Here is a 26315-nt window from a genome sequence, read left to right as displayed (position 1 = left end):
TCCAGCTTCTCTTTCCTGATTCTTCAACTTTTCTTTTAACTTTTCTAATTCTTTAGCCAGTCTCTCCCTGTCCTCTAGCATCTGACGGCCACCACCTGGTCCTGCTCCTTTTATGTGGCTCCTCGCGGGATTCATCCACTCAGGCCCTTCTGCTTCCATCGCTGTAACCCCTGTCTCACTTCCATGACTGAAATTCCTGCAGCTCCCTGATACAAGCTTTCTACCCTTGCCAACCATTTATCAAAATGTTCGTCCCCACCCCAGGCATCTACTTCCAGAACTACTGACGGGGATAGGAGAGTCAAAATGATCTCTCTATGTGTACCATCCCCGTAATGACTGATATCAATCCAATTACTTCCCAAACTTTTACACAACTAGAATATACATTACCCAGCCTCCCTGGGTCCTTCCCCTGGTAATAATGCAAGCCGCTTTATTAACTGTGGCCCGAGTGAGTAACAAAGATTTCACCTATTATTCTACCAAGCATGAGACCTGGAAGTTGTTTCAAAACCTACTCCCGTTCCCCAGTGATTCCCTAAAGCTCACAGAACCATGTGAACCCTCGGTTTCTCTGATATGTCCCAGACTGCCACCATCCCAGAATATTACACCACCACTGGGCAAACTTATTAAGATCCTGAAGAGGTGCAGGTCCCACTTCACGAAGGATAGCTCTCATGTCCTGTAACTTGACCCCTCCTCGCTCATACCAGGTATCCCCAAAACCACTTAAGGTCGTGTTCCCTTCACGAGCTCCACAGGGAGTAGAGGAATCATGATCCTGCTCTGGCCTTGTCCGCTCGAGCGTGCTTCCCCCACTCTCCACATTACCGGAAGGTCGTGTTTAATGTTGTGGGGTGTTAAGCGCCTGAGTAACCGAAGAGGCATTTAAGTGCTCCGCCTCCGATCCTAACGTTGCCACATGAACCACACGGGTTCGAGGCTCCGAAGTCAGAGAAGACAAAGGAGCTGTGGATGGGAACCATGGGCATTCTCCCTGTCCCTTAATCCCCTTTTCAACTCTCAGACCCGGGGAATCCTCCGAATACCACCCAGCTTTATCAATTGCTGTCTCCGTGGGCAACCTAATACCACCATCTGCTGCAGCTTAGATATTCCTTTCTCTAGATCTTGTTTACGCTTCTGTTCATCAGCAAGATGCTGATTCAGCGTCAGAACAGTCCTGGCTGCCCCGAGTGCCTGAAATCACCAATTCTCTACTTCTTTACTCACTGCTGTTAGCTGCTCTCTGAGTTCTGAGACTTCCCTATCTCGAGCCTCAGCCTCTTCTCCTAACGTTTGAATCCCCAGCATGAGACACTGCAACACTAACGCTTTTCTCTTTTTATCACTTTTTAACCCAAACACTTTAATCTTTTTTAACTGGACACTCTTCACTAAGGACTGCCGTGTCTCTCTCCATCCTCCTGTCATTGTTTCCTGTCTTATCCCATAAGTTCCCCCTTTCGACTCAATCCACTCATTAAGAAATGGCTGGAGCTCAACTGAAATATCCCCTGAGCCTCCCATTACTAACTGAAGATCCCTTTAATCACGACAACTAAGAGAATGCTCACCTCTCGAACTGATGTGTGGGAAACACTTCTTCCAACAACTCAGCCAACTTTCTGCTTCATGTCGGGGACTTCGAATAAGCCAACGAACTTTTGAAAATCACGTCGGGGTCACCAAAATGTTGTAAACGGCTGTCTTGCTCTTTTCGCTTCGTTGCTTTTAACGTCGAATTACCCGCGCACACTCCATTTTGGTAAAGGCAGGATCGGGTCTTTTATTTAAACGTTCATACTAAACAAACCAAGTGTGAAAGTTACTGACAGCACTTCACAAAGGCAGCTTGCTTCGATTTCCGTGGCTGCTTGAGACACACACCTTCCGAATGTCCAGTGTCTCTGCTGTCTATGTCTCTGCAGTCCATAAAAGTCAACTTTATACTGAAAAAGCCTTTGAACTCTTATTCGTTCCATTTAGACAATCCTGACTAACTGCTTTCTGAATCTTTTAACAGAGAGACTTAATATTGCTTGTTTAACCTGCAGATGTCATTAAATAGTAACAAGGTTACACTCAAATACTGAACATACAGACATCATCAAATCGTTTCGTCCTGAGTTTCCATTATTCCCACCGTAACAAGGTACTCAAATATTTAACATCCAGACAATGACCAGTTACTCATCTCACTGGCTGAAAGGCAATACATTGTCTAACAGTCTCTTTACCATCCAAACTTCAATCTTCCTGTTATTTAATCCAAACTTCAGACTGCATGCTGAAGCAAAGAGTTCAGCAATGCGGGACTGTGCTAACACAGAGCACAGGATTTGACAACGAGACTTGTAGATCAAGCATCAATGACAAAGGCAACAAAACTGCCCACCAGCACCAGGTGTCTCTCACTTGTTTGTCCCAAATTTTTAGCATCTGCGACAGCAAGCATTCAGTTTCCACCGAGATTTAAACTCAGATCGCTGGATTATGTCCAGAGTGCTCACCATTACACCATGGAACCAACGATGCCAAATTCTTTGAAACATTTCTCAAAAACAAGATCATCTGCAACATTACACTTTGGCTCGGCCTTTTCTCATCCACACCGTCAGTTTCCCCACTTTACGCTCTGCTAATTATCGATGCAGAGCAATTCACACAGATACCGTCGAGGCTATGGGTTCTCAAGTAGCTGTTTCTGTTTCACACTGTTCATCACAGCTTGTACTTCAGTCTTGTCAGGTAAAAAGTGCGTTGGCATTGCAATGCACTTATGCAAAATACTTGGCATGAAAAGAAAATACAACTTTTTATTGAGTGCAAAACATGCATTGCCTGCATTTCAAAAAGCGTTGCTTTTATTCATCCTGCTGAATGCATATTGCACAGATAATCTCAGCACACATTGTGCAGGCAAAGGCAGCATTAGACAACAAACTGATTTCTCCTCCGCTGATTTGTAACAGGTAACTGACGGTTGAGCACACGATTTGATAACTAGACTTGTAGATCAAGCATCAATGACAAAGGCAACAAAACTGCCCACCAGTACCAGGTGTCTTTCACTCGTTTGTCCAAAATTATTAAATTATTGACTCTCATTCAATTAGCATTTCTTTAATTATGCAAATGAAGATCATCAGTTAATTAGTTATGTTTTCCGGTGAATGCAGGATAACATTTAACAAAAAGCCCCAACGTGGGGCTCGAACCCGCGACCCTAAGATTAAGAGTTTCATGCTCTCCCAATTGATTGAGCGGGGCTTCTGCCAAATGCGGGTTTTTGTCGTTGATTGTAGCCAGGCGCCTGTTGGCTCCGCCCCAGATGTTTAAACTTGCTGTCGAGGAACTGCCAGGATCTTCTTGAATGGTGGACCAGGCTCGAGTGGCCGAATGGCCTACTCGGGCTCCGAATCCTTACATGTTTATCATCTCATGACATTTCACAGGAGAACAAACTCGCCCCTGAGCATGCATGAGGAGAAAGCTCCAGAAAATATTCCCGCCCGGTGAGCTTTCGCGTGTGAGGCGAACGTGTTAACCGCTACACTGCGGAAACATCTCCACTTTCAGCACCAGGTCAGACGGAAATGTTAAGCGAGCAGGTGAACTGCTGAATCCCACTTTTAAAGAGTTGGTCGAGGTGTCAAACAATGAGTTTCGCTCAATGATTAAAAGCAGAAAGTGTCAGACATTGGATTTGAACCCACTCCTCCACATGCAATTGCAATCCAAACACAGCACCTTTGACCGCTCAGCCATCCTGACTCGGTGCTGGTGCGTTTGGCCCCCTGCAGGTTGATTTTGAACTTTTGTGTCCTGTCACATGAAATAAATGAGGGCAGCAGGCATATCTCTGCCTGACACCGGGGAAACAGTGAGACAGACCTTGGAGCAAGGGTCTGGTTATTAAGACACAGTAAAGAAAATATTGATTCCGGAATTATCCCAATGGTCAGGAACCCTGACATGATTTCGATAGCAGTGTCCTCATCTCGAGTGAGATGTGTTACCGTTGCACCACTTGCTCTGCACAACGAATATGAGATGTTTATCTATATGAACGTTCCTCAAAATAAGGGCTTTAAAATCCCCGCCCATTCCCACTCGGAGTCAGAAGCAGCGCTCACTTGCCAGTCACCGTCCGTTTTTTTGTTGAACTTTTGTTTTTATTTCACGGGAAAGCATCATTACTTAACCCAATGTCATCTTTTGCACAATGAAAGAAATGCTGACTGAGGGACAGTCGACACTTCAATCATTTCTTCTGTGTTTTGCATGTTAACTGTTAAACCAGATCCCATTTTACACAATTTTTGTCGGGGATTGTTTCAAAATCTTCATTGCTGATGACACCGGGAATCTGGGGCAACTTTTGTCAAATTTAACAGCACCGGTTAATCCGACCATGCACAGAAAATAGAATCAGTAGTGAAGATAAAATCCCACGGTGCTCATTTTCAGATTCAACATCGTAGGATTTCAAATAAAGTGCAAGAATTTTACAGTGAAAAGATTTGGAAGTGTTATTTGAATTTTTGTCTTTAATTAAACTTTGTGGCATCTGACTCCCGTTCATGCCTCTGCTGAATAAGAAAGGAGGGTTTGACGTTGACCAGACTGCACTGCCCCTGATATTTGTGAGCTCATCCTTTATATTCAGTGGTTTCTCGCCCTTTGATGGGTTGCAGTGTAGCGGATATCACGTTGGCCTCACATGCGAAAGGTCCCCGGTGGATCCGTTTTCTCTCACTCAAAGTTATCTATTTATTGAATAAAGAGCAATTAAGGAATAAGGGAGCACTTTTGCCGGGAGAATGAATTGCAAATAAAAACAGCAATTGCTGGAAATCTCAGCAGGTCAGACAGCATTTGCCAGGAGACTAAACTCTCCTCCGATTGTTCCCTTATAGCAAGTTTAAACATAATGTTTCTGCCTGGGATCGAACCAGGGACCTTTTGCGTGTAAAGCAAACATGATAACCGCTACACTACGGAAACCTCTGGCAAAGCTGACACAACAGAGGGGAGCTGACCAGTGAGCTCCTTCTGTGCTGATCGGGAATATGTTGGCTCACCTTAAACAACTTCTGTCCCACACTGAAAGTTCTCAATCCTTCTCCTCCGCTGCCCTTTACAGAAAGGTCACGGATCACCCAGCCACCGTGTTCACTTCCACATCCTCACAGTGGGGCCACAGAGGCTCCTACCGTCTCCCCGCGATCAGCGAACTCAAAATTAAACCCGGAACACGTGTCCATCAACGGGCAGGAGAAACAAGAGAATCTGTAAGCTCGGTCCGTAACAGAAAGTAATGGGGTTATTCATGGTGATTACAGCAATTACTAATCGTCTCACAGACCTCAATTATTTTTAATTTGACAAATTGATCGAGTATCGTTACCAGGTTAGTGCGCCGGATCTTAACCCCTCGACCACCAGGGAACAGTTACGATACATGTAGATATATTTATATATATTTATATATGAACCTGAATATCAACGGCGAGCTGCCTAGGCCTCATGGTGCAACGGTAGTGCATCTAACTTTGAGTGAGAGAAATTCTTTTCGACAATGAAACCCATTTCATCTTTTGTTCCCTTTTAAACACTAGAAACTGAGACGAGGAATAAACAAAGAAATAAAAGCACAGGGATATAGACAAGAGGAAGAGAGAAGGGGAAATACTGTCCCCACCCAGAACTCATGCAGAAACCCCTCTGCTGCGCTCGGGGTGGCCACCCACAGCCTGGATACACTAACGTCCCAACAGCTCATTGACTGTCGGAGTGGGACCGTGCGGCGCTTCAGAAGACAGGTCAAAAATGCAAAGTCACTGATTCGGTCTCGTGTGCTCCTGCTGCAAAGAATAGATACACACAATAACATGCTTTTATAATGGTTACACTTTATCGTCATTCTTGTCAAGCAGTCGTTTCGTTGGTCCAGGGATATGATTCTCACTTCAGGGTTGTTAATGGCAATTTGCGAGAGATTCCACGTTTAAATACCGAATGAGCCCTTTCAATTTGCATAGAACTTATGCAAACAAGTGTTATGTCTGTAAACCTGTAAATACCTTGTTTAACCACCAGAGGGCTCATCCCCTGGAGTCCAAAGGGATCCCACAATCCCTTGGGAGCACTTGTACTTAAGGAGGCCTCACAGGCTGGAGAAGCACTCTGGAGACCTGCAATAAAAGACTAAGGTCACAAATTACTTTGAGCTCACAGTATCTGGTCAGACTCTTTATTCATGCAATACAACTGGCGATGTGATACAGATGACGAACCCCACCGCAACGATGCAGAGACCAATGGGCATCCTGGAGAAATTTTCGGAGGGAGTTGATTGGGAAACCTTAGTGGAGCGACTTGACCAATACTTCGTGGCCAGTGAGCTGGAAGGAGAAGCGAATGCTGCCAAAGGAAGGGCGATTCACCTCACTGTTTGCGGGGCACCATTTATGGCCTCATACAAAAGCTGCTTGCTCCAGCGAAATGCACAGAGAAATCGTATGTTGATTTGTGCACACTGGTCCGGGAGCATCTTAACCTGAAGGAAAGCGTTCTGATGGCGAGGTTCCGGTTCTACATGTGCAAAAGCTCTGAAGGCCAGGAAATGGCGAGCAAAGACACCTTGCAGGCATTTGGAATTTGAAGGACATTTGGAGCACATGCTCAGGGACTTCTTTGTACTTTGCATTGGCCATGAAGTAATACTTTGTCAACTAATTTTGACAGTCGAGACCCCAACCTTGAGTAAGGCCATCGCGATAGCCCAAGCGTTCATCGCCACCAGTGACAATACCAAACAAATCTCTCAGCACACGAGTGCTGTACAAGTACTGTGAACAAAGTAATGTTGTTTTCAAATCGTTACGTACAGGGCAGGCCTCACATGCCTGTTGCTGTACGTCTGCAGATGTCTCAGAGTCCACCATCAAGGGTGATGAATGCTACGCCATTAACACCTTGTTGGCGCTGCGGTGGTGATCATCGTTTCCATTCATGCCGCTTCAAAGGATACGTTTGCAAGGGCTGTGGAACAATGGGACACCTGCAACGAATGTGCAGGCAAGCTGCAAACCCTGCTAATCCTGCAAACCACTATGTTGCAGAGGAGGGCAGATCCACGGCAGATCACAACAAACCAGAGCATCAGACCGAGGAGGTAGAGGTATATGGGGTGCATACATTTACCACAAAGTGCCCCCGATAATGCTGAAGGTTGAATTAAATGGACTCCCGGTGTCAATGGAGCAAGACATGGACGCGAGCCAGTCCATTATGAGCAGAAAGACTTTTGATAAATCGTGGTGCAGCAAGGCCTCAAGGCCAGTCCTGACTCCCATTCGCACTAAACTGAGAACTTACACAAATGAACTGATTCCCGTAATCGGCAGTTATACTGTAAAGGTCTCCTACGATGGAGCGATACACAAGTTACCACTCTGGGTGGTACCGGGCGATGGCCCCACGCTGCTCGGCAGGAGCTGGCTGGGGAATATACGCTGGAACTGGAACGACATCCGGGTGCTCTCGCCCATCGACAATATTTCGTCTGCCCAGGTCTTAAACAAATTTCCCTCGTTGTTCGAACCAGGCATCGTGAAGTTCCAAGCAGCAAAAGTGCAGATCCACCTAATTCCCGGGGCGCGACCTATCCATCACAAGGTGAGAGCAGTACCGTACATGATGAGAGAGAGGGTGGAGATCGAGCTGGACAGGCTGCAACGAGAGGGCATCATTTTGCCGATCATATTCAACGAGCGGACCAGTCCGATTGTTCCAGTCCTCAAGGGAGAGGGCACCGTCAGATTCTGTGGTGATTACAAAGTAACTATCAAATGTTTCTCCCTTCAGGATCAATACCCACTACCAAAGGCAGACAACCTTTTTGCAACGCTGGCGGAGGAAAGACGTTCACGAAGCTGGACTTGACCTCGGCCTACATGACGCAGGAGCTGGAGGAATCATCGAAGGGCCTCACCTGCATGAACACGCACAAAGGTCTCTTCATTCACAACAGATGCCCATTTGGGATTCGATCAGCCAGAGAATTCCAGAGAAACATGGAAAGCTTACTGAATTCGGTCCCGCGCACCGTGGTCTTCCAGGACAACATCTTGGTTACAGGTCGGAACACAGATGAGCATCTGCAGAACCTGGAGGAGGTTCTTAGTCGGCTTAATCGTGTGGGGCAAAGGTTAAAATGCTCAAAGTGCGTTGTCCTGGCGCCTGAAGTGGAGTTCCTGGGGAGAAGAATTGCGGCGGACAGCATCAGGCCCACCGATTCGTAGATGGAGGCAGTCGACAACGCACCGAGGCCACAGAACGTGACGGAGCTGCGGTCGTTTCCAGGACTCCTGAACGACTTTCGTAACTTCTTCCCGGGTCTCAGAACACTGTTCGAACCACTGCACGCTTTACTGCATAAAGAAAACGAATGGGTATGGGGTAAAAGCCAAGAAAATGCCGTTGTAAAAGCTAGAAAACTGTTATACTCAACCAAATTGCTTGTGCTGTATGATGCATGTAAGCGTTTGGTGCCAGCATGTGATGCGTCGTCATACGATGTTGTGTGTGTATTGCATCAAGCTCATGAATCTGGGAAATTGCAACTGGTTACTTATACATCCAGGAGTCTGTCTAAGGCTGAGAGGGCCTACAGCATGATCGAAAAAGAAGTGTTAGCATGTGTTTATGGAGTAAAAAATGCATCAATATCTGTTTGAGCTCAAATTTGAATTGGAAACTGACCATAAGCCACTTATATCCCACTTTTCTGAAAGTAAGGGGATAAATACAGATGCATCGGCCCACATCCAGAGATGGGCGCCCACATTGTCCGCATACAACTACGCCATCCGCCACAGACCAGGCACAGAAAACTGTGCCGATGCTCTCAGTAGGCTGCCATTGCCCACCACAGGGGTGGAGATGGCACAGCCCCCAGATTTAGTTATGGTAATGGAAGCATTCGAGAGTGAGCAATCACCTGTTACCGCCCGACAGATTAGAACCTAGATGAGCCCGGATCCCTCATTGTCCTCAGTAAAAAACGGTGTGCTCCACGGGAGTTGGTCTCGTGTTCCGTTAGAGATGCAGGAAGAAATAAAGCCGTACCAGCGGCGCAGAGATAAAATGTCCATACAGGCAGACTGTATCAAGTAGTGGTGCCAAAAAAGGGCAGGGACACTTTCATTAGTGACCTCCACAGTACCCACCCAGGCATTGTAATGATGAAAGCGATAGCCAGATCACACATGTGGTGGCCCGGTATCGATGCGTTCTGAGAGTCCTGCGTTCACAGATGTAATACATGCTCGCAATTAAGCAATGTACCCAGGGAGGCGCTGCTAAGTTTTTGGTCTTGGCCCTCCAAACCGTGGTCTAGGGTACACGTCGACTATGCAGGCCCGTTCTTGGGTAAAATGTTCCTTGTGGTTGTAGGTGCGTACTCCAAGTGGATTGAATGTGAGATGATGTCTGCTGCCACCATTGAAAGCTTGAGGATCATGTTTGCCATGCACGGCCTGCCTAACGTTCTTGTCAGTGACAATGGGCTGTGCTTCACCAGTGCTGAGTTCAAAGAGTTCATGACACGTAATGGGATCAAACATGTCACATCTGCCCCGTTTAAACCAACATCCAATGGTCAGACAGAGAGAGCAGTGCAGCAATCAAGCAGAGCTTGAAGAGGGTAACTGAGGGCTCACTGCAGAGTCACCTATCCCGAGTCCTGCTTAGTTACCGCACAAGACCCCACTCGCTCACTGGGGTTCCCTCCGCGGAACTGCTCAAAAAAAGGGCACTGAAGACAAGGCTCTCGTTAGTTCACCCTGATCGATACAAACAGGTAGCGAGCAGGCGGCTTCAAGAGAATACATGTCATGATCAAGTAAATGTGTCACACGAAATCGAGATTAATGATCCTGTATTTATGTTGAACTATGGACAAGGTCCCAAGTGGCATCCCAGCACTGTCGTGGCCAAAGAGGGGAGTAGGGTGTTCCTGGTCAAACTTTCATATGGACTCACCTGCAGGAAACACTTGGACCAAACCAAACTCAGATTCATGGACTATCCAGAACAACCCATAATAGACTCTACCTTTTTCGCTCCTCCAACACACACACAAGTGGCAATCAACCCAGCGGTTGACCACGAAGCAGAACCCATCACCCGCAGCAGCCCAGCAGGACTCACCACGCCCAGCAGGCCAGTGAGGGCCCAACAAATGACTCACCAAAACAAGCATTTAGACCGAGACGATCAGCCAGGGAAAGGAAGGCCACAGATTGACTCAAATTGTAAATAGTTACACTACTGACTTTGGGGAGGCTGGGGGGAGCGGTGCGGGGGGAGTGTTGTTACATATATAAACCTGTAAATACCTTGTTTAACCATCAGAGGGCTCATCCACTGGAGTCCCAAGGGAATCCACAATCCCTTGGGAGCACCTGTACACCAGGAGGCCTCACAGTTTGGAAAGGCACACTGGAGACTTGTAATAAAGGACGACGGTCACACCTTACTTTTAGTTTGCAGTATTTGGTCAGATTCTTTATTCAAGACATAACACTCTGTATTTAGGAGACTGGTTTAAAATGTTTATTGCTCATGTGACAAGGAATCTGGGGCGACTTTTGTTCAATTTATTTCACAGCAAAAATAGTCTCAAAAATCACGTTCCGCCCGGGATCCTTTCGCGTGTGAAGCGAACGTGATAACAACGACGCTATGGAAACACTGCGGTTCAAATGATGTTGGGAACATAACCAGATGTTTAAACTTGCTGTCGAGGAACTGCCAGGATCTTCTTGAATAGTGGACCAGGCTCGAGGGGACGAATGGCCTGCTCCGGCCCCTAATCCTTCCATGCTTATGATCTTATGACTTTTCACAGGAGAACAAACTCGCCCCTGAGCATGCATGAGGAGAAAGCTACAGAAAACATTCCCGCCCAGTGAGCTTTCACTTGTGAGGCAAATATGTGAACCGCTACACTGCGGAAACATCTCCACTTTCAGCACCAGGTCAGACGGAAATGTGAAGCGAGCAGGTGAACTGCTGAATCCCAGTTTTTAGGAGTTAGTCGTGGTGTCAAACAATGAGTTTCACTTAATGATTAAAAGTAAGAAATGTCAGATTCAAATCCACATCTCCAGAGGAGACTGCGAACGGAACACAGCATCTGAGACCGCTCGGACATCCTGACTATTCAGTGCTGGGTGTGGCCACCTGCAGGGTGATTTTGAACTGTTGTGTCCTGTCACATGAAATAAATGAGGGCAGCAGGCGTATCTCTGCCTGACACCGGGGAAACAGTGAGACAGACCTTGGAGCAAGGGTCTGGTTATTGCCAAACAGCAAAGAAAATATTAATTCTGGAAGAACAATTTCCAAAAATACAGTGACCCCGACGTGATTTGAACACGCAACCTTCTGATCTGGAGTCAGATGCGCCACGATGCCTACATAAGGAGCCTGGGATGTTCGTCGATATGAAGGTTTCACAATACAAGTGGCTTTAAAATCTCCGCCCATTCCCACCAGGTGTCAGAAGCAACACTCACCTGCCAGTCACCGTATGTTTTTTTCTGAAACATTTGTGTTGCTTTCATGGGAAAGCATCATTAATTAACCCCTCACCTTCTTTTGCACAATGAAAGAAATGCTAACTGAGGGACAGTCGATACTTCAATCATTTGTCCTGTGCTTTGGGGAGCGGGCAGGGAAGTGGACCTGAGTCCATGATCGCATCGGCCATGATCGTATTAAATGGCGGAGCAGGCTCGAGGGGCGTATGGCCGACTCCTGCTCCTATTTCTTATGTTCTTATGTTCTTCTGCATATTAATCCATTTTACACACTGTATTTTAGGAGTCTGGTTCAAAACCTTCATTGCCGATAACACCAGGAATCTGGGGCAACTTTTGTCAAATTTAACAGCACCGGTTAATCCTACTGTGCACAGAAAATATAATCAGTAGTGAGGATAAAATCCCACGGTGCTCATTTTCAGATTCAATGCAGTAGGATTTCAAATAAAGTGAAAGAATTTTACAGTGAAAAGATTTGGAAGTGTTACTTGTATTTATGTCTTTAATTAAACTTTGTGGCGTCTGATTCCCGTTCATGCCACTGCTGAATAAGAAAGGAGGGTTTGACGTTGACCAGACTGCACTGACCCTGATATTTGTGAGCTCATCCTTTATATTCAGTGGTTTCTCACCCTTTGATGGGCTGCAGTGTAGCGGATATCACGTTGGCCTCACACGCGAAATGTCCCCGGTGGATCCGTTTTCTCTCACTGAAAGTTATCTATTTATTGAAGTGAAATAAAATGCAATTAAGGAATGAGGGAGCCCTTTTGCCAGGAGAATAAATAGAAAATAAAAACAGCAAATGCTGGAAATCTCAGCAGGTCAGGCAGCATTTGCCAGGAGAATAAACTCGCCTCTGATTGTTCCTCTGTAGCAAGTTTAAACATAAAGTTCGTGGCCAGGATTGAACCAGGGACCTGTCACATGTAAAGAAAACGTGATAACCGCTGTACTACAGAAACCACTGGCACAACAGCCCCAACAGAGGGGAGCTGACCAGTGAATGTGTTGGCTCACCTTAAACAACTTCTGTCCAACACTGAAAGTTCTCAATCCTTCTCCTCCGCTGCCCTTTACAGAAATGTCACGGATCACCCAGCCACCGTGTTCACTTCCACATCCTCACAGTGGGGCCACAGAGGCTCCTACCGTCTCCCCGCGATCAGCGAACTCACCCAGTTTACAAAATTAAACCCCGAACACGTGCCCGGCAAAGGGCAGGAGAAGCCAGATAGTCTGTAAGATCGGTCTATCACAGAAAGTATTGGTATTCATGGTGATTACAGCAATTATTAATCGTCTCACAGACCTCAATTATTTTAATGCAATGAACTGATCGAAGATCGAAACCTCGACCACCAGGGAACAGGTATGACACATGTAGATATATTTATATATATTTATATATGAACCTGAATATCAACGGCGAGCTACCTAGACCTCATGGTGCAACGGCAGTGCATCTAACTTTGAGTGAGAGAAGTTGTTCCACAGAGATACCCATTTCATCTTTTGTTCCCTTTTAAACGCTAGAAACTGAGACAGGGGGAATAAATAGAGAAATAAAAGCACAGGGATATAGACAAGAGGAAGAGAGAAGGGGAAAGATACTGTCCCCACCCAGAACTAATGCAGAAACCCCTCTGCTGCGCTCGGGGTGGCCACCCACAGCCTGGATACACTAACGGGAGAACACCAGCGGCAGGTCGGGGCCATAAAAGGAACGGCGAGCGGCCCTGGGAGCAGCTTGGAGGTCCCGGGAGACTACTCCAGGGAGCAGCGCGAGCTGGTGCAGGAGGGCGGCGGCAGCGAAGAGTGACATCATCAAGGTCCAGGTCTGTGATTGGAGCGTGGACAGATACAGCAGGAGCGGTGAGATCGGGGCGAAGGAGTGGCGAGAGACTGTAGAGGGACGTGATCATGGCCCAGGGGAGGCATGAGTTCGGGGCCAGGTGCCCAGGGGCAGCACGGGCCAGCCCACACTGTGATATGTGTGTACACAAGGTCTGTGCAGCAGAGCTGGTCTCCATTCGCCTTGGTTAACCCTTGCCACTGGACCAAGACCTCGCTCTGTCAAGCCCGTGTGATGGCTGGGGTGCAACGGCCACCACACGTTAAAAAAATCCACGCACAGGCATCTTCCACCCTTCGGGATGTAGTTCGGGTCCTTCATTGAAACACCTGTGAACTCATCCTTTTTCGGCGTGGAAGCAAATCATCCTCGTTTCGAGGGACCACCTATGATGATGATGATGATGGATACATTAATGTCCCAACAGCTCATTGACTGCAGGAGTGGGACCGTGCGGCGCTTCAGAAGACATGTTGAAAAGGCAAAGTCACTGATTCCGTCTCATGTGCTGCTCCGATCAAGAATAGCAAAACACATGAGAAATGCTTCAATAATGGTTACACCTTATCTCCACATTTGCTATATGGTTGGTTTATGAGTATGATTGTAGCTTTGGGGTTCTTACTTGAAATTTGCGAGAGTTTATGGGTTCAAATCCCACATGAGCCCTCAATTTGCTGCAAATTTTGAATTTGCGTCAAACCTTTGCAAAGAAGGACTTGCATTTCTGCAGTGCCTGTCGGGAACTCATGACGCCCCAAAGGTCTTCACAGCCATGGAGTTACCTTTGAAGTGTTGCCATGTGAGGAAAGATGTACCCAAATCACCCCACACGAACCTCAACTCTTTGCGAAGGAGTTCATAGAATCATAGAAGTTTACAGCACAGAAGGAGGCCATTTCGGTCCATCGTGTCCACACCGGCCAACAAGAGACTATCCAGCCTAATCCCACTTTCCAGCTCGAGGTCCATAACCCTGCAGGTTACAGCACTTCAGGTGCACATCCAAGCACTTTTTAAATGTGGTGAGGGTTTCTGCCTCTACCACCTTTTCAGGCAGTGAGTTCCAGACCCCCACCACCCTCTGCGTGAAGAAATTTCTTCTCTAAACTTTCTACCAATTACTTTAAATTTATGCCTCCTGGTTGTTGACCCCTCTGCTAAGGGAAATAGGCCCTTTCTATCCACTATATCTAGGCCCCTCATAATTTTATACACCTCAGTGAGGTCTCCCCTCAGCCTCCTCTGTTCCAGGGAAAACAAACCCAGCCTATCGAATCTGTCCTCATCGATAAGATTCTCCACTCCCGGCAACATCCTCGTAAATCTCCTCTGTACCCTCTTCAGTGCAATCACATACTTCCTGTAATACGGCGACCAGAACTGCACGCAGTACTCCAGCTGTGGCCTAACCAGTGTTTTATACAGTACAAGTATAAATCCCCACCCCATCTCTTGTAATCTGTGCCTCGGCTAATAAAGGCAAGCATTCCGTGTTCCTTCTTAACCACCTTATCTACCTGGCCTGCTACTTTCAGGGATCTGTGGACATGCACTCCCTGGATTCTGTGAGGACCCAGCTGATTGGAAAACTGCAAATATAACGCCCCTATTTAAAAAAGGAGGCAGTCAAAAAGCAGGAAACTATAGACCAGTTAGTCTAACACCTGTGGTTGGGAAAATGTTGGAGTCCATTATTAAAGAAGCAGTAGAAGGACAGTTGGAAAAAATAATTCAATCAGACAGAGTCAGCAGGGATTTATGAAGGGGAAGTCATGTTTGACAAATTTGCTGGAATTCTTTGAGGATGTAATGAACAAGGTGGATAAAGATAAACCCGTGGATGTGATGTATTTTGACTTCTAGAAGGCATTTTCCTCACAGCTTTGGACCATCCCCAGCAACGATCCATAAAGGTAACCTGTACATCTCGCCGCCATGGGACACCTGGACATCCATGCTGCCAACGACTGGGATGTATCGTTTGTGTAGGTGAGCAGTTTCACTTCGATCAGGATTTTAGGTTGTTCGATTGGATTGTCCCAGAGTTTCTCAAAGGCTGCCTGATTCATCAGTGACTGGCTCGCCCCTGTGTCCACCTCCATCGTGACTGGAACATAGTTGACTTCAACTTCCATTTTCAACGGGGAACTCTCGGTGGTGCAGGTTAACACTCCGTACACCTCATCGTCGCTGGACTCCGGATGATCAGCCAACTCTTCATCGACTCGGTGAGTACAATTTCTCTTGCATATTTGCTGGAGGTGGCCCTTCATGTTACAGCCTTTGCAAATATAGTCTTTATAGCGGCACTGGTGGGCCCTGTGATTTCCTCCACAGCGCCAGAATGGGGTTGGCAGGTTGGCCCCATGTGGCGGACTCAGGATTCTGGGACTCAGGGTTCTGTTCTCTCTTCGCTGAGAGAGACTGCTAGCAGCAGCCCTGCCTCGAAAAGGCACCATTTGGTTCACAGTACTTCCTGGGTTAGAGTCCTGGGGGTGAGACATCCACTTGGAATCCCAGGCCGAGATCATGAATGTCTGGCTCACGTTAATTGCCTTCTGCAGGGTGACCGTGGTGTCCGCAGAGAGCAGCCTGTGGAGAAGGCCCTCGTGACTGATTCCAATAACAAAGATGTCCCTTCGTGCTTCGGTGAGGTGATCGCTAAAATCACATGGTGCAGCCAATCGTCTCAGGTCTGCAGCATATTTTGCGATTTCTTGGCCTTCGGATCCACTGGTGGGGAGAGAACCGGTGTCTGGCTGTGAGGATGCTCTCTATAGGTTTGAGCTGTTCCTGTATCAGCGTTACAAGCTCCAGATATGTTATTGTCTTCTCTGGGACTAGCAGGTCCCTGACAAGGCCATAGACGGTGGGCCCACAACTGCTGAGCAGGATAGCTCAGCACTTATCAGCCAGCGAGGTCGGGTCGTCTCCCCCCACGTCATTCGCAATAAAGAAGTGTTCGAGCCTTTCCACAAAGGCCTCCCAATCTTCCCCATTGGCGAATTGTTCAAACGTGCCAAGGTTAGCCATTGTCACATGGAAATTCGTATTCTCGTCACCAGTTATTGTGTCTGTAAGCACTCTAGTAATGACTCCACGAGGTAAGGTATTGTACTTGAACTGTGGTGACCTTAGTCCACTTATTGCAGCTCCTGAGAGAGGGTACAGTTCTGTGAGCTCCCTTTTATACCTGGTTACCTGTTGTGTACAGGTGACCCCGAGGTCTCCACCAGTTGCACCCTCTGGTGGTACAAGCATAGTATGTACAGTGTGAAGATACATCCAGTGGTCTTATGTAACTGTACATTGAGTGTACAGGGTGTATACTTATTTTAGACATACACAACAAAGATCATCGGTTAATTAATGGTGTTTTCCCGTGAAAGCAGGATAACATTTATCGATGATTTGATTTCTGCATTTAGAAAGACATGGGTTAATCACGGATAGTCAGCATGGGTTTGTTCAGGGTAGGACTTGTCTGACTCACTTGATTGAATTTTTTGAGGAGGTAACCAAGTGGATTGATGAGGGCAGTGCGTATGATGTAATGTATAAGGATTTTAGCAAAGCTTTCGTCAAGTTCCCACATGGAAGACTGGTCACGAAAGTAAAAGCCTATGGGACCAGGGCAAAGTGGCAAGTTGGATCCAAAATTGGCTCAGAGGCAGGAAGCAAAGGGTAATGTTTAATGGGAGTGTTTGGGACTGAAAGGATGGTTCCAGTGGGGTTCCACAGGGCTCAGTACTAGGTCCCTGGCTTTTAGTGGCAACATCAATGATCTAAACTTCAATATAGGAGGTATGATTAAAACGTTTTCAGGTGATACTAATTTAATCCAGAGAAGTGTGAGGCTGTGCATTTGGGGAGGGCAAACAAGGAAAGAAACACACATTAAATGGTCCGACATTGGGAAGTGTGGAAGAACAAAGGGACCTTGGAGTGCATGTCCACAGATCCCTGAAGGTAGCAGGCCAGTTAGATAAGGTGGGTAAGAAGGCGCACGGAATGCTTACCTTTATTGGCTGAGGCATGGGATAGAAGAGCAGGTTGGTTATGCCTGAAATGTATAAAACACTGGTTCGGCCACAGCTGGAGTATTGCATGTAGTTCTGGTCACCATATTACAGGAATTATGTGATTGTACGAGAGGGTACAGAGGAGATGAACGAGGATGTTGCCAGGCGTGGAGAATCTTAGCTATGAGGACAGATTGGATCGGCTGGGTTTGTTTTCATTGGAACAGAGGAGGCTGAGGGGAGACAACATTGAGATGTATAAAATTATGAGGTGCGTAGATATAGTGGATAGCAGAGGGGTCAACAATCAGGGGGCTTATATTTAAAGTAATTGGTCGAAGGTTTAAAGAGGATTTGAAGGTAAAATTCTTCATGCAGAGGTTTGTGGGGGTCAGGAACTCGCTGCCTGAAAGAATGGCGGAGGCAGATAACACATGTAAAAAGTATTTGGATGTGCACCTGAAGTACCGTAACCTGCAGGGTTATGGACCCAGAACTGGAAAGTGGGATGAAACTGGATCGCCTCTTGTTGGCTGGGGTGGAAGTGATGGGCCGAAATGGCTGCAAACTTCTATCATTCTATAATTCTGTGAAAAATTTAAATGTCCAATGTGGGTGTCGAAACCACGACCCTGAGATTAAAAGTCTTATGTTCCACCGACTGAGCTCGCCAGGCTTCTGCCAAACATACCGTTCTCTCACTGATTGCAGACAGGCGCCTGTTGGCTCCGCCCCAGATGTTTAAACTTGCTGTCGAGGAACTGCCAGGATCTTCTTGAATGGTGGACCAGGCTCGAGGGGCCGAATGGCCTATTCCGGCCCCTAATTCTTACATGCTTATCATCTTATGAACTTTTCACAGGAGAACAAACTCGCCCCTGAGCATGCATGAGGAGAAAGCTACAGAAAATATTCCCGCCTGGTGAGCTTTCGCGTGTGAGGCGAACGTGTTAACCGCGACACTGCGGAAACATCTCCACTTTCAGCACCCGGTCAGACGGAGATGTTAAGCGAGCAGGTGAACTGCTGAATCCCAGTTTTAAGGAGTTGGTCGTGGTGTCAAACAATGAGTTTCACTTAATGATTAAAAATAAGAAATGTCAGAAGTTGGATTCAAACCCACACCTCCAGAGAAAACTGCGATCTAATCACAGCACCTCAGACCACTCGGCGGTGTGTGTGGCCACCTGCAAGTTGATTTTGAACTTGTGTGTCCTGGCACATGAATTAAATGAGGACAGCAGGCGTATCTCTGCCTGACACCGGGGAAACAGTGAGACAGACCTTGGAACAAGGGTCTGGTTATTGCCAAACAGCAAAGAAAATATTAATTCTGAAAGAACAGTGACCCCAACGTGATTTGAACACACAACCTTCTGATCTGGAGTCAGACACGCTACCATTGCGCCACGAGGCCTACGCAATGATTGTGAGATGTTCCTCTATATGAAGCTTTCACAATACAAGGGGCTTTAAAATCCCCGCCCATTCCCACCAGGTGTCAAAGCAGCGCTCACCTGCCAGTCACCGTATGTTTTTTTCTTAAACTTTTATGTGGCGTTCATGGAAAAGCATCATTAATTAACCCGTCACCTTCTTTTGCACAATGAAAGAAATGCTAACTGAGAGACAGTCGATACTTCAATCATTTGTCCTGTGCTTTGCGGAGCGGGCAGGGAAGTGGACCTGAGTCCATGATCGCATCGGCCATGATCGTATTAAATGTCGGAGCAGGCTCGAGGGGCGTATGGCCGACTCCTGCTCCTATTTCTTTTGTTCTTATGTTCTTCAGCATGTTAACCCATTTTACACACTGTATTGCCGATGTCACCAGGAATCTGGGGCAACTTTTGTCAAATTTAACAGCACCGGTTATTCCTTCCGTGCAGAGAAAATAGAATCAGTAGTGAAGATAAAATCCCACGGTGCTCATTTTCAGATTCAACGCAGTAGGATTTCAAATTAAGTGAAAGAATTTTACAGTGAAAAGATTTGGAAGTTTTACTTGTATTTGTATCTTTAATTAAACTTTGTGGCATCTGACTCCCGTTCATGCCTCTGCTGAATAAGAAAGGAGGGTTTGACGTTGACCAGACTGCACTGCCCCTGATATTTGTGAGCTCATCCTTTATATTCAGTGGTTTCTCGCCCTTTGATGGGCTGCAGTGTGGCGGATATCACGTTGGCCTCACACACGAAAGGTCCCCGGTGGATCCGTTTTCTCTCACTGAAAGTTATCCATTTATTGGTTAAATAAAGAGCAATTTAGGAATAAGGGAGCCTTTTTACCAGGAGAATAAATAGCAAATAAAAACAGCAAATGCTGGAAATCTCAGCAGGTCAGGCAGCATTTTCCAGGAGACGAAACTCTCCTCCGATTGTTCCCTTATAGCAAGTTTAAACATAATGTTTCTGCCTGGGATCGAACCAGGGACCTTTTGCGTGTAAAGCAAACATGATAACCACTACACTACAGAAACCACTGGAACAGCCCCAACAGAGGGGAGCTGACCAATGAGCTCCCTCTGTGCTGATCGGGAATGTGTTGGCTCACCTGAAACAACTTCTGTCCCACACTGAAAGTTCTCAATCCTTCTCCTCCGCTGCCCTTTACAGAAATGTCACGGATCACCCAGCCACCGTGTTCACTTCCACATCCTCACAGTGGGGCCACAGAGGCTCCTACCGTCTCCCCGCGATCAGTGAACTCACCCAGTTTCCTAAATTAAACCCCGAACACGTGCCCGGCAAAGGGCAGGAGAAGCCAGATAGTCTGTAAGCTCGGTCTATCGCAGAAAATATTGGTATTCATGGTGAATACAGCAATTATTAATCTTCTCACAGACCTCAATTATTTTTATGCGATGAATTGATCGAGAATTGAAACCAGTTTAGTGCGCCGGATCTCAACCCTGCGACCACCAGGGAACGGTTATGATACATGTAGATATATTTCTATATGTTTATATATGAACCTGAATATCAACGGCTAGCTAGCGAGACCTCATGGTGCAACGGTAGTGCGTCTAACTTTGAGTGAGAGAAATTGTTCCACAGTGATACCCATTTCATCCTTTGTTCCCTTTTAAACACGAGAAACTGAGATAGGGGGAATAAATAGAGAAATAAAAGCACAGGGATATAGACAAGAGGAAGAGAGAAGGGGAAAGATACTGCCCCCACCCAGAACTAATGCAGAAACCCCTCTGCTGCGCTCGGGGTAGCCACCCACAGCCTGGATACACTAACGGGAGAACACCAGCGGCAGACCAGGGCCATAAAAGGAACGGCGAGCGGCCCTGGGAGCAGCTTGGAGGTCCCGGGAGACTACTCCAGGGAGCAGTGCGAGCTGGTGCAGGAGGGCGGCGGCAGCGAAGAGTGACGTCATCAAGGTCCAGGTCGGTGATTGGAGCGTGGGCAGATACAGCAGGAGCAGCGAGATCGGGGCGAAGGAGCAGCGAGAGACTGTGGAGGGATCTGATCAGTGCCCAGGGGAGGCATGAGTTCGGGGCCAGGGGCCCAGGGGCAGCACGGGCCAGCCCACACTGCGATATGTGTGCACTATGTCCGTGCAGCAGAGCTGGTCTCCAGTTGTCTTGGATAACCCTTGCCACTGGACCAAGACCTCGCTCTGTCAAGCCCGTGTGATGGCTGGGGTGCAACGGCCACCACACGTTAAAAAAATCCACGCACAGGTATCTTCCACCCTTCGGGATGTAGTTCGGGTCCTTCATTGAAACACCTGTGAACTCATCCTTTTTCGGCGTGGAAGCAAATCATCCTCGTTTCGAGGGACCGCCTATGATGATGATGATGATGGATACATTAACGTCCCGACAGCTCATTGACTGCAAGAGTGGGACCGTGCGGCACTTCAGAAGACATGTCGAAAAGGCAAAGTCACTGATTCCGTCTCATGTGCTCCTCCGATCAAGAATCGCAACACACACTAAAAATGCTTCAATAATGGTTACATCTTATCTCCACATTTGCTGAGCAGGTAGTTTGTTGGTCTCGGGGTATGATTCTTGCTTCGTGGTTGTTACTTCAAATTTGCAGAAAAATTGTGGCTTCAAATCCCACACCAGCCTTGAGTTTGCATTGAAACTCTGCAAAGAAGGACTTGCATTTCTGCAGCGTCTGTCAGGAATGCATGATGCCCCAAAGTGCTTTACAACTGTTGAGTTGCTTTTGAAATGTTGTCATGTGAGGAAAAATGTTCCCAAATCACCTCAATTCTTTGCAAACGAGTTCATAGAATCAAAGAAGTTTACAGCACGGAAGGAGTCCATTTCGGCCCATCGTGTCCAGGCCGGCCAACTCGAGGCTATCCAGCCTAATCCCACTTTCCAGCTCAAGGTCCATAACCTGCAGGTTGTGACATTTCAGGTGCACATCCAAGCACTTTTTAAATGTGGTGAGGGTTTCTGCCTCAACCACCCTTTCAGGCATTGAGTTCCAGACCCCCACAACCCTCTGGGTGAAGAAATTTCACCTCTAAACTTTCTACCAATTACTTTAAATTTATGCCTCCTTGTTGTTGACCCCCGCTGCTGAGGGAAATAGGCCCTTTCTATCCACTATATCTGGGCCCCTCACAATTTTATACACCTCAATGTGGTCTCCCCTCAGGCTCTGTTCCATGGAAAACAAATCCAGCCTATCTAATCTTTCCTCATGGCTAAGATTCTCCACTCCCGGCAACATCCTCGTAAATCTCCTCTGCACCATCTTCAGTGCAATCATGTCCTTCCTGTAATATGGCGACCAGAACTGCACGCAGTACTCCAGCTGTGACCTAACCTGCCCCACCGACCCCATCTCTTGTATTCTATGCCTCGGCTAATAAAGGCAAGCATTCCATATTCCTTCTTAACCACCTTAGCTACCTGGCCTGCTACTTTCAGGGATCTGTGGACATGCACTCGCTGGATTCTGGGGAGGACCCAGAAGATTGGAAAACTGCAAATGTAATGCCCCTATTTAAAAAAGGAGGCAGACAAAAAGCAGGAAACTATAGAGCAGTTAGCCTAACATCTGTGGTTGGGCAAATGTTGGAATCCATTATTAAAGAAGCAGTAGCATGACATAAAAGCATCGAAACATAGAAAATAGGTGCAGGAGTAGGCCATTCGGCCCTTCGAGCCGCACCACCATTCAATAAGATCATGGATGATCATTCAGCTCAGTACCCCTTTCCTGCTTTCTCTCCATACCTCTTGATCCCTTTAGCTATAAGGGCCACATCTGGCGTGGTGTCGATGGTGAAGTGGGGGGCGGAACCAAATGCCTGCGCCGAAAACACTGCCGGCACCTTCGCGCATGGGCAGTAGGGAGAGAAAACTTGGCACTCTGCCATTTTTAAACAGTGTCAAACCTGATGAAAAGCACAGCAGCTTCTCAGCTTCTCCGGTCGCTCGGAGGGCTCTCCCCCCGTCCCTCCCCGATAAAACGCACAGCTCCAGCAGCTGCAACTTCTCCGGTCCACAAGCTCACACTTCTCCGGTGTGTCTTCCCTCCCCTATCCCAGGGATATAGGGCCCGAGTTTCCACAAGAAAAAAAACGGGCGCCCCTCCGAGCTGGGCATTGCATCACGAGGTCTACAGTGCAGAGTGCCCATGTTTGTATACATGAAGATTCCTGAAACACAGTCTTTCTTGATAGGTCATTCCCACCATCCCGGGAATCAGTCTGGTGAACCTTCGCTGCACTCCCTCAATAGCAAGAATGTCCTTCCTCAAGTTAGGAGACCAAAACTGTACACAATACTCCAGGTGAGGCCTCACCAGGGCCCTGTACAACTCTAGCAACACCTCCCTGCCCCTGTACTCAAATCCCATCGCTATGAAGGCCAACATGCCATTTGCTTTCTTAACCGCCTGCAGTACCTGCATGCCAACCTCCAATGACTGATGTACCATGAGATCCAAGTCTCGTTGCACCTCTCCTTTTCCTAATCTGTCACCATTCAGATAATAGTCTGTCTCTCTGTTTTTACCACCAAAGTGGATAACCTCACATTTATCCACATTATACTTCATCTGCCATGCATTTGCCCATTCAAGAGTGGAACTGTCCCTTTAATTGTGATGGGTTGCCGGTCTCCTTTAAGAGGGTCTTGCAATCTTTACCCCAATCCGGTTCGCCGCTCGGCGTCACGTGTTGCTCCCTTTTGGTCCGGCTGCCGCCATCTTGACTTCAGGTGCTTCACCTCGTGGTTTGGACGCCATCTTCTTTCTCTCCATGAGGTAGGCTGCGGTGATCCTTTTCTCCCCAGGTTCTGCCACAGAAGCCGGGAAGTTACCTTCTGCGTGAATTTTCTTCCTCTGGAGTCCTGCCACTGGAGCCTGGAAGGTGAGGTCTGGTTGTTTGGGCTGGATCATCTCGCCGTTGGGTTGAGCGGTCTGTGTCGTCGCCTCACAGTCGAGTTGGGCGGTTGGTTTTTCAGGTGTTGTGCTGGATCCAACTTCGGGGCTGCGGAGGACGTCGATCGCTGGAGGTTGGAGCTATTCCCAGCTCCAAGTGATCTTTTTCATCCACCTTCTTCCTAATAGCTTTGGACCATCCCCAGCAACGATTCACAAAGGTAACCTGTGCATTTCGCCGCCATGGGACACCTGGACATCCACGCTGCCAACGACTGGGATGTATCCTTTGTGTAGGTGAGCAGTTTCACTTCGATCGGGATCATTTTAGGTCGTTCGATTGGATTGTCCCCGAGTTTCTCAAAGGCTGCCTGATTCATCAGTGACTGGCTCGCCCCTGTGTCCATCTCCATCGTGACTGGAACATAGTTTATTTCAACTTCCATTTTCAACGGGGAACTCTCGGTGGTGCAGGTAAACACTCCGTACACCTCATCGTCGCTGGACTCCGGATGATTGGCCAACTCTTCATCGACTCGGTGAGTATGATTTCTCTTGCATATTCGCTGGAGGTGGCCCTTCATGTTACAGCCTTTGCAAGTATAGTCTTTATAGCGGCACTGGTGGGCCCTGTGATTTCCTCCACAGCGCCAGCATGGGGTTGGCCGGTTGGCCCCATGTGGCGGACTCAGGATTGTGGGACTCGGGGTTCTGTTCTCTCTTCCCTGAGAGAGACTGCTAGAAGCAGCCCTACCTCTAAAAGGCATCAGTCGGTTCACAGTACTTGCCGGGTTAGAGTCCTGGGGGTGAGACATCCACTTGGAATCGCAGACCGAGATCACGAATGCCTGGCTCACGTTAATTGCCTCCTGCAGGGTGACCGTGGTGTCCGCAGAGAGCAGCCTGTGGAGAAGGCCCTCGTGACCGATTCCAATCACAAAGATGTCCCTTAGTGCTTCGGTGAGGTGATCGCTAAAATTACATGGTGCAGCCAATCGTCTCAGGTCTGCAGCATATTTTGCGATTTCTTGGCCTTCAGGCCACCGGTGGGGAGAGAACCGGTGTCTGGCTGTGAGGATGCTCTCTTTAGGTTTGAGCTGTTCCTGTACCAGCGTTACGAGCTCCAGATATGTTATTGTCTTCTCTGGGATTAGCAGGTCCCTGACAAGGCCATAGACGGTGGGCCCACAACTGCTGAGCAGGATAGCTCAGCGCTTATCAGCAAGCGAGGTCGGGTCGTCTCCCGCCAGGTCGTTCGCAATAAAGAAGTGTTCGAGCCTTTCCACAAAGGCCTTCCAATCTTCCCCATTGGCTAATTGTTCAAACGTGCCAAGGTTAGTCATTGTCACGTGGAAATTCGTATTCTCGTCACCAGTTATTGTGTCTGTAAGCACTCTAGTAATGACTCCACGAGGTAAGGTATTGTACTTGAACTGTGGTGACCTTAGTCCACTTATTACAGCTCCTGAGTGAGGGTACAGTACTGTGAGCTCCCTTTTATACCTGGTTACCTGTTGTGTACAGGTGACCCCGAGGTCTCCACCCTCTGGTGGTACAAGCACAGTGTGTACAGAGTGAAGATACATCCAATGGTCTTATGTAACTGTACATTGAGTGTACAGGGTGTATACTTATTTTATACATGCACAACAAAGATCATCAGTTAATTGATGGTGTTTTCCCATGAAAGCAGGATAAAATTTATCAATGATATAATTTCTGCATTTAGAAAGACATGGGTTAATCACAGATAGTCAGCATGGATTTGTTCAGGGAATGTCTTGTCTGACTCACTTGATTGAATTTTTTGAGGAGGTAACCAACAGGATCGATAAGGGCAGTGCGTATGATGTAGTGTATAAGGATTTTAGCAAAGCTTTCGCCAAGTTCCCACATGGAAGACTGGTCACGAAAGTAAAAGCCCATGGGACCAGGGCAAAGTGGCAAGTTGGATCCAAAATTGGCTCAGAGGCAGGAAGCAAAGGGTAATGTTTGATGGGAGTGTTTGGGACTGGAAGGATGTTTCCATTGGGGTTCCGCAGGGCTCAGTGCTCGGTCCCTTGCTTTTAGTGGTAACATCAATGATCTAAACTTAAATATAGGAGGTATGATTAAAACGTTTTCAGGTGATACTAAAATAGACTGCGTGGTTGATAATGAAGAAGAAAGCTGCGGACTGCAGGAAGATATCAATCAACTGGTTAGGTGGGCAGAACTGTGGCAAATGGAATTTAATCCAGAGAAGTGTGAGGTAGTGCATTTGGGGAGGGCTAACAAGGAAAGAAACACACATTAAATGGTAGGAGATTGAGAAGTGTGGAAGAACAAAGGGACCTTGGAGTGCATGTCCACAGATCCCTGAAGGTAGCAGGCCAGTTGGATAAGGTGGTTCAGAAGGCACATGGAATGCTTGCCTTTATTGGTTGTGACATGGGATAGAAGAGC

The 26315-nt window shown here is 47.4% G+C and overlaps 3 non-coding genes across 3 annotated transcripts; all 3 read right to left on the bottom strand.

Moving 5' to 3' along the window:
* Positions 1-4943: 4943 nt before the first annotated feature.
* On the bottom strand, positions 4944-5016 carry trnav-uac (transfer RNA valine (anticodon UAC)). The gene has a single exon. It is a non-coding gene; the product is annotated as a tRNA-Val (tRNA).
* A 13833-nt stretch (positions 5017-18849) lies between these two features.
* On the bottom strand, positions 18850-18921 carry trnaw-cca (transfer RNA tryptophan (anticodon CCA)). The gene has a single exon. It is a non-coding gene; the product is annotated as a tRNA-Trp (tRNA).
* A 990-nt stretch (positions 18922-19911) lies between these two features.
* On the bottom strand, positions 19912-19984 carry trnav-uac (transfer RNA valine (anticodon UAC)). Its single transcript has one exon. It is a non-coding gene; the product is annotated as a tRNA-Val (tRNA).
* Positions 19985-26315: the final 6331 nt, after the last annotated feature.

Source organism: Pristiophorus japonicus, unplaced genomic scaffold (genome assembly GCF_044704955.1).
Source record: "Pristiophorus japonicus isolate sPriJap1 unplaced genomic scaffold, sPriJap1.hap1 HAP1_SCAFFOLD_296, whole genome shotgun sequence".
In the NCBI taxonomy this organism is placed as follows: Eukaryota; Metazoa; Chordata; class Chondrichthyes; family Pristiophoridae; genus Pristiophorus; species Pristiophorus japonicus.
This window is presented reverse-complemented; position numbering and strand designations above follow the sequence as displayed.